The 7,465-nt window shown below is 43.7% G+C and overlaps 1 protein-coding gene across 4 annotated transcripts in view; it reads right to left on the minus strand.

Annotated features, from left to right (window-relative positions):
• The window catches only part of EEPD1 (endonuclease/exonuclease/phosphatase family domain containing 1), a 164,733-nt gene that overhangs the window by 90,690 nt on the left and 66,578 nt on the right, over positions 1–7,465 (minus strand). The window lies entirely within an intron of this gene.

Genomic DNA, 7,465 nt, shown 5'->3' on the forward strand with positions numbered 1-7,465 from the left:
CTCTGTTATGTCCGACTCTTTGCAACCCATGGACTGTAGCCCACTAGGCTCCTCTGTCCATGGAATTCTCCAGGCAAGAATACTGAACTCGGTTTCCATGTCATTCTACAGGGGATCTTACAGACCCAGGAATCAAACTCAGGTCTCCTGCATTGCAGGCAGATTCTTTACCATCTGAGCCATCTAAATATATATAAATATGTAATGAAGTGCAGACACGACCCCTCTCAGGGCTTCTTCCTTTCTTTCCCTCCTTCTTCCTTGCTTTCACCACCCTCCCCTGTGGTATCATCATCCCTCTCCACCAATGGTATCATCTACAGGGCTCAGCTTTTCTTTCAGAGCATAATCACCATTTGTACAATTTGGGGGAATCGTAAAGGTCAGAAAGGGGCTTCCCTGGTGGCTCAGATGGTAAAGAATCTGCCTGCAATACGGAGACCCTGTTTTGATCCCTGGGTCAGGAGATCCCCTGGAGAAGAGAATGGCTACCCACTCCAGTATTCTTGCCTGGAGAGTTCCATGGATAGAGGAAACTTCTGGGCTCGCAAAGAGTCAGACATGACCGAATGACTAACACACTAAATGTCAAAAGAGTCCTAAACAATGCCAGGGTGGTTTTGTTTTGCTTTTTGGTAATACAATATTTCCACCACCTCTTCTGCAGGAAAAAGGGGAAGGCGCGGGCAATTCCTGGGAATGCAAGTTCTGTGCCAGTGCAGCAGCCCAAACTGTCCCCGGGCCTGGTAGCCAGGCCACTGAGGACAGCAGGGTTTCCATGCACACCTTCAGCAGGAAGCCAGAGTCTTGGCCACAGCAGAATAAACTAGTGGGGTGGAGACAGGCAGCCTTCCAGCAAGGAACAGGAGTGGCAGGAGGAGAGGATGGAGAGAAGGGCAGAACTGTAAGCAGGGCTATTGGTCCCAGGAACTGGCTGCTCTCTACTCATGTGTCCCAGGTAGGATGGGGTGGGGGGCACTTATGAAACTTCACAAAAGTCAAATTCAGAAAGCATATCAATCCAGCTGTCTGAACACTTCCCTTTTGAGGAAAGCTCCCCATTATCTTCCCTTGGGCAACGTAAGGAAGAGTTCCCTCTTTCGACCACCAAATTTTAGAAGTTGCCATGGGTGTTAGGTTCAGATTCATTTTCCCTAATGCTTTATTATGTTCCACCACTGGCTGAGGGTTAAGAACACAATGGTCATCAGCCTCTGGATGCAAGTGGGCACAGACTTGGGAAGAGAGGACCAGCTCCCAGGGGAGGAGGGGTTCTTCTCATATGGGACCTTTCAACCCCATCACAGCCAAACATGCTTGCATCCCACTCTTTCCCTCCAAAGCCAAGTGCTGAATCAGCACATTAGGACTAGAACAGTCTATGTGGAATTTAGCTTGGGTAACTCTTCGTGGCAAGTTTGCAAGAACTAGCCTGCAAAATAGTGGGCAGGAAACTTCTCTGATGATCTTCCTGTGGTTTTTGTTCTATTCAGGTTTTCAACTACTTGTATCAATTACAGTAAGTTCCATTTCTTCGAAGACTGTCTAATCCATTCAGATTTCCAAATTTGGAGCCCGGAATTGCACTAGTAATCATTTTTAACTTAAAAACAACTTCTGATTCTGTGGTCAGGCCCCCTTCCTCATTAATGTGTATAGATATTTTTTCTCAATTAAAAAATTAGATTTCTGAGAAATCAGTCTATTTGGATTTATCAAGCTTAACATCTTTTTCTAATTAATTAAGGTCAACATTTATCTTTTTTGATTTCTTTCTCCAACTTCCATTGTTTTCTTTAGTTTCTCTATTTGCCTTCTTGGTTGAATATTCAGTGATCTAGATGATTTCTTGTATATATAAAGCCATGAATTTTTCTACAGGTAAATATTTGTCCTTGTTTCAAATCCAGTTATGGAGCCTTCTTGTTACTTTCTGTCTAGTCTGCTTTGGTCTCTTATGGACTCCATAGTGTTTGGATTATGCTTTTTTAAAAATCTCTAAGTATTTGGGTTTTAAATTTTATAATTTTGTGTTTTCTATAATTCTAGTACACTGTGGTTAAAGAAAGTACCCTGTGCCTTTTCTGCTTTTAAAAATATATTGATGCTTTTTTTGCTCTACTTTATGATGAGTTTTGTTTTTCTGTTTCCAGTGTTTGAGAAGTTCCAGTTGTTTTTGAATCTTCCAGGATTTACCTGTAAGTTTTTCATATTAGCACAGGGACAGAGAAGAGCTCTGGGATCAGCCAGCCTGGGGTTCAAGCAGCACCACCTACTGGTGCAGGATCTTAGGAACCTTAAGAACAGTGGGTGGGAGGGAAAGGACCTGGCAACCACAGCGTGGTCTTGAGCAGAGATGATGAAGGTAGAGTTTTTAGCATGCTGCGTACCTCAGAGTAAACACCCTTTTACTAGTAAAAGGTAAAAACTGGGTAAAAATCTCCTTTTACCAGAGTAAATGGCAATTACTGGTACCAATACTATTCAGAATCTTTCTTTAGCCATTAACAATTCTCCAAAGATTAAAATAATACAGGAAATAACTCTTTTGGGTACCAACCTATTTCAGATAAATCACACAACAAACTACCTCCTCTTCCCTCGTTTATCTCTGTTAACAGCACTCTAGGGTTTAGACCCAGAACACAGGTCCTGTTGACTTTGCATTCCACAGTTTATCTTAGGAACAATTTCTGACATTTGTACCTGCTGGATAACCAGACTTAAAATAATAATTTAAACTGCTCTGTAGGTTTACTGATTACAGTGCCTATGCGACCTATTCTTGAGCTCTATGCTTCCTTACCACTTCAGCTTCTGCAACATATCTTTAAAATTTAAAAGAAAGGAACATGTTTATTTTCCTAAGCCCTTGCATGTCTGAGAATGGGCTTCATACACAGAGGACACTTCAGTAAGTATAAAGTAGCTGGGCTACAACATAATCCCCCCTCCTCCCAAAAAACTTTATAGATGGTTCGCAAACTTACTTGATAAGCAGAAGAGCTTTTACTGTTTCAGATTCCCAAGCCAGATAGGTGTGAATATATCTAAACTTTAAAAAAAAAAAACAAACCAACAACTCCCTGGTATTCTAATCTGACAGGTTCAATACAGAGAACAGACCTAAAGTCATCTTGATTTTTATAATTCTTCTGTTTGGGCACTTATGAAATGTGTTTTTTCCTCCCCTTTATTCTTGTATTCTGTGTGCCGCAGGGTATGCCCAGATATGGGCCTCTTTCACCTGAGTTTCTTTAGAATGTGGTTAGTGAGCTCTTTAGATTTATACACAGTCTCTCATTAGCTCAGGGAAGTATCTGATCAGTTCAGTTCAGTTGCTTAGTCACATCTGACTCTTTCTGACCCTATGGACTGCAGCACACCAGGCTTCCCTGTCCATTACCAACTCCTGGAGCTTACTCAGACTCATGTCCATTGAGTCAGTGATGCCATCCAACCATCTTATCCACTGTCCTCCTCTTCTCCTCCCAACTTCAATCTTTCCCTGCATTAGGGTCTTTTCAAATGAGTTAGTTCTTTGTATCAGGTACCCAAAGTATTGGAGTTTCAGCTTTCCAATGAATATTAAGGACTGATTTCCTTTAGATGGACTGGTTGGATCTTCTTGTAGTCCAACGAACTCTCAAGAGTCTTCTCCAACACCACAGTTCAAAAGCAGCGATTCTTCGGTGCTCAGCTTTCTTTATGGTCCAACTCTCACATCCATATATGACTACTGGAAAAACCATAGCTTTGACTAGACGGACCTTTGACGGCAAAGTAATGTGTCTTTTTAATATGCTGTCTAGGTTTGTCCAGGGCACTAACCTCAATAATCACCAATACCAAAAGGCCGAATGTGGGCTGTCAGTTCCATCTCCTGTATCTAAACCTTGACTCTTGTTCTCTATCTTCTATTTTCCAGAATAGTTTCTCAAGTTTCTTTTTCCTTCACCCACATCACTGATTTGATGTTCCATAGCATTTGTATTAGCTTTCCCTGACTGCCCTAGCAAATTATCACAAGCTCAGTGACTTGCCACACAGACATTTATTTTCTTATAGTTCTGGAGGCCTGAAGGCTAAGATCAGTGTCACCAGGCCAAATGAAGTTGTCAGAACAGCCGTACTTCCTCAGGAGGCTGCAGGGGAGAATTTGTCCTCTGCCTCTTCCAGCTTCTGGTGGTAGCTGACGTTCCTCGGCTTGCAGTCACATGGTCCCAATCTCTGCCTCCACGGTCACACTGCCTTCTCTTTTATCATCAAATTTCTCTCTGCCTATCTTTCACAAGAACACTTATGACTGCAATTAGGACCTATGTGGATAACGTGGGATAACCTCTCCATCTCTCAAGATTCTCACCTTAAACACATCGGTAAAGTCAGTTTTTGCACTTAGTGTTCACAGATTTCCAGATTAAGATATGGACATCTTTGGGGGGCCATTATTCAGCCTCTCACATATTAATACTCTTCTATTAATACTCCTGCAAATTTGGATCTTAGTTCGGGAGCTGGATTTTTGTTTCCTCAAAACCTTTCTTCATTTAATCTATATCTTGTTTTCCCTTTTTGTTGCCTTTTCATATCAACCCATCTTTGCCTTACATTTTTAGGCTCCTACTGCAGGGAGGCCATGTCTTTTTGTAGATACTGAGAATGCTACACATTTCTCCCAAATGCTCTTCAGGAGGCTGCTGTAGGTAATTTTTCCAAAAACAGACCTGCTTCTGGGTCTTTAGAAGCAATTGCCTTTACGTTACCCTGGTGGACTCTTCCCCACAGTGTTTTTTGTCTTTGCATGCATGCTCAATTGTTCAGTTGTGTCTGACTTTTTGTGATCCCATGGACTGTAGGCCGCCAGGCTCCTCTGTCCATGGGACCTTCCAGGCAAGAATACTAGAGTGGAGGTTGCCATTTCCTCCTCCGAGGGATATTTCTGAACCAGAAATCGAACCTGTGTCTCCTGCATTGCTTGCATTGGCAGGGGGATTCTTCACCCCTGAGCCACCAGAGAAGCCTTTTGTCTTCATTCATCCTTGAATAAGGAAAAGTCTGTCCAGACCAGTGATGAAATTTCAACAGATGTTATGAGTAGACTGGCAATGGTTCCATTTTCTCGCCACCTGCATAAAGAATGGGTGTTTCTGTATTCCCTGTGGGAGAGGACAGGGCAAAGACATGACTTCCAGTGATTCAGAACGCTTGCTCTAACAAAGTTCATTTCCTTCCCTGAGACTTAACTCAAGACAGAAAGCTTTCTATCTTCCTGCATGCACAGCTCCTGGGGCACCCTCCTTACAGCACTTTGCTTTGGGGAAACATACTTACTAGAATGCACCAAAATTCTGCCAGTTTCCCCTATTCCCCATCTGGTTTTCTTCCCATGGTTTCTTTCTCTACTTGGATACAGGGGTAATAAAGATAAAGAGAGATGAATTTACAAAAGACCACATCTGAGGTCTGCAGCTGAGAGGAGGAAAAATAGTGTGTGTGTGTGTGTGTGTGTGTGTCAGGGGTGGGGCACAACCAGTTAGAAGTTACTTCAAGTACAAGAGTCGGGAACTAAACAAAAGAGAAGGTATAAAGTACTTTCTGACTTTTCTCAGGGTAGTGGGGTTGAGGGTTCCTTTCCACGAATCTTCATGTCATCAACTGCATCCTAGACAGAGCCCCATGGCCCAGCTCTGTCTTCTCGACATCAACAGTTGACGCTTTCAAGATCCTGGCATTTGTCAGTCCCTGGTTTTTTGCTGACTTGGGAGTTTTGTTATTTTTCTGTGTCATCACGGGTATTTCAGGGAGAAATTAGGAGGAGCTGCAAGCCACAGGGCACCTGGAACCAGAGTGGAGCCTGTGTCTTTCTGATGAACAGGAAGATGGTTTTGGCAACAGCCAAATGCTTCCAGAGATAGCATCTCTGAAGGGCAAGACAATGTCTGGTCTCCTATTTTTAGCAACTGGATTGTTCAGCAGATGGGTAGACAGGCTCCCCCTCAAACTGCAGGGCTATGGATCCCCCACATGTGGAGAAGTTCCCCATAGAGAACCCATTTTCCTGAGGCAGGTTCAGTCAAGCTTCGGGCGCTTCAGGCCTCCAGGCTTTTGAGTACTTGGCAGGCATCCCAGATCCTGGCTCTCAGGAAGCCCCTCTATGTGGAATCAGGCCAATGCCCCCTGGAAATCACCTCAAGCACAAACCACAGGAATTGCCAAAGGCGACTGACTTTAACTGAAAAAGCTGAAGATGAGCAGGCCTAACGGTGGATAGTGGAGGGGAGGGGGGCTCCTGGTGGAGACCGAGAAAAGCTTTTCCAACCTACACTTCTCCTCTGCAGCAGCAAATTGCCTACTTCATGCCACTTTCTAAAAAGGTTAAAACATTTGGCCTAATCTAAGGTCTGAGGCCCCACAAGAAAGCCCATTAGAAGTTAATGGCATGGTTTAACAGCAAGAGAGAAAACTACACTAGACTGGGCGGTTTTATCCCTGGGAAGTGTGGAAGACAAGACACAGGAACAGACAGAAATGCGGACAGAACCAATGAAGGCGAGAAAGAGGATGGTTTTAATTGAGTGTTTTCCAGACGTCAGGTTCTCTGCTAAGGCTTTATTCTTCTGTTTCACTCATATCTCAAAATTTCTGCTCAACGAGACACAGTGGTAACAAACTGCTGCTGCTGCTGCTGCTACTGCTGCTAAGTCACTTCAATCGTGTCCGACTCTGCGTGACCCCGTAGACAGCAGCCCACCAGGCTCCCCGTCCCTGGGATTCTCCAGGCAAGAACACTGGAGTGGGTTGCCATTTCCTTCTCCAATGCATGAAAGTGAAAAGTGAAAGGGAAGTCACTCAGCCGTGTCCAACTCTTCGTGACCCCGTGGACCGCAGCCTTCCAGGCTCCTCTGTCCATGGGATTTTCCAGGCAAGAGTACTGGAGTAGGGTGCCATCACCTTCTCCAAACAAACTGCAGATCCCAAAATTTTCTTTGATTTGGATACTACAAAATTAGTTTTTCTTACTCCTGGCTTTGGGATATTTTATTCTCAACTGAAGAGGCAGGAATTTCTACTCCTATTTTGCAGCTTCAGAGTGATTAGTTGGCTTGTGTAAGGTCCACACAAGAGCTAGAAACAGAGAATTGAGCCCAGGTCCGTATGACTTAAAAGGACTCACTTTTTTTTGTTTTTAATTCATCCGACAGATATTTACTGAGCACTCACTACATGCCAGGCGTGACTCTGGGCACCAGAGACAGAGCAATGAACAAAACAAAATCTTTACTCTCACTACTCAAAAGCAAAGTGGTCATTCAAACTCAGCTCAGGGCCCTAACTGGTACCTCCTGATTTCATCCAACTTCCTCCCCAGTGTCATATTTAACTGTTAAGAGATGAAGCCTTAGACCTTGGATGAGGTTCTTATTGATCATTCTTAATCCAAGTGGTTATGATAACGCAGGTC

Source organism: Ovis aries, chromosome 4, assembly GCF_016772045.2.
Source record: "Ovis aries strain OAR_USU_Benz2616 breed Rambouillet chromosome 4, ARS-UI_Ramb_v3.0, whole genome shotgun sequence".
NCBI lineage: Eukaryota > Metazoa > Chordata > Mammalia > Artiodactyla > Bovidae > Ovis > Ovis aries.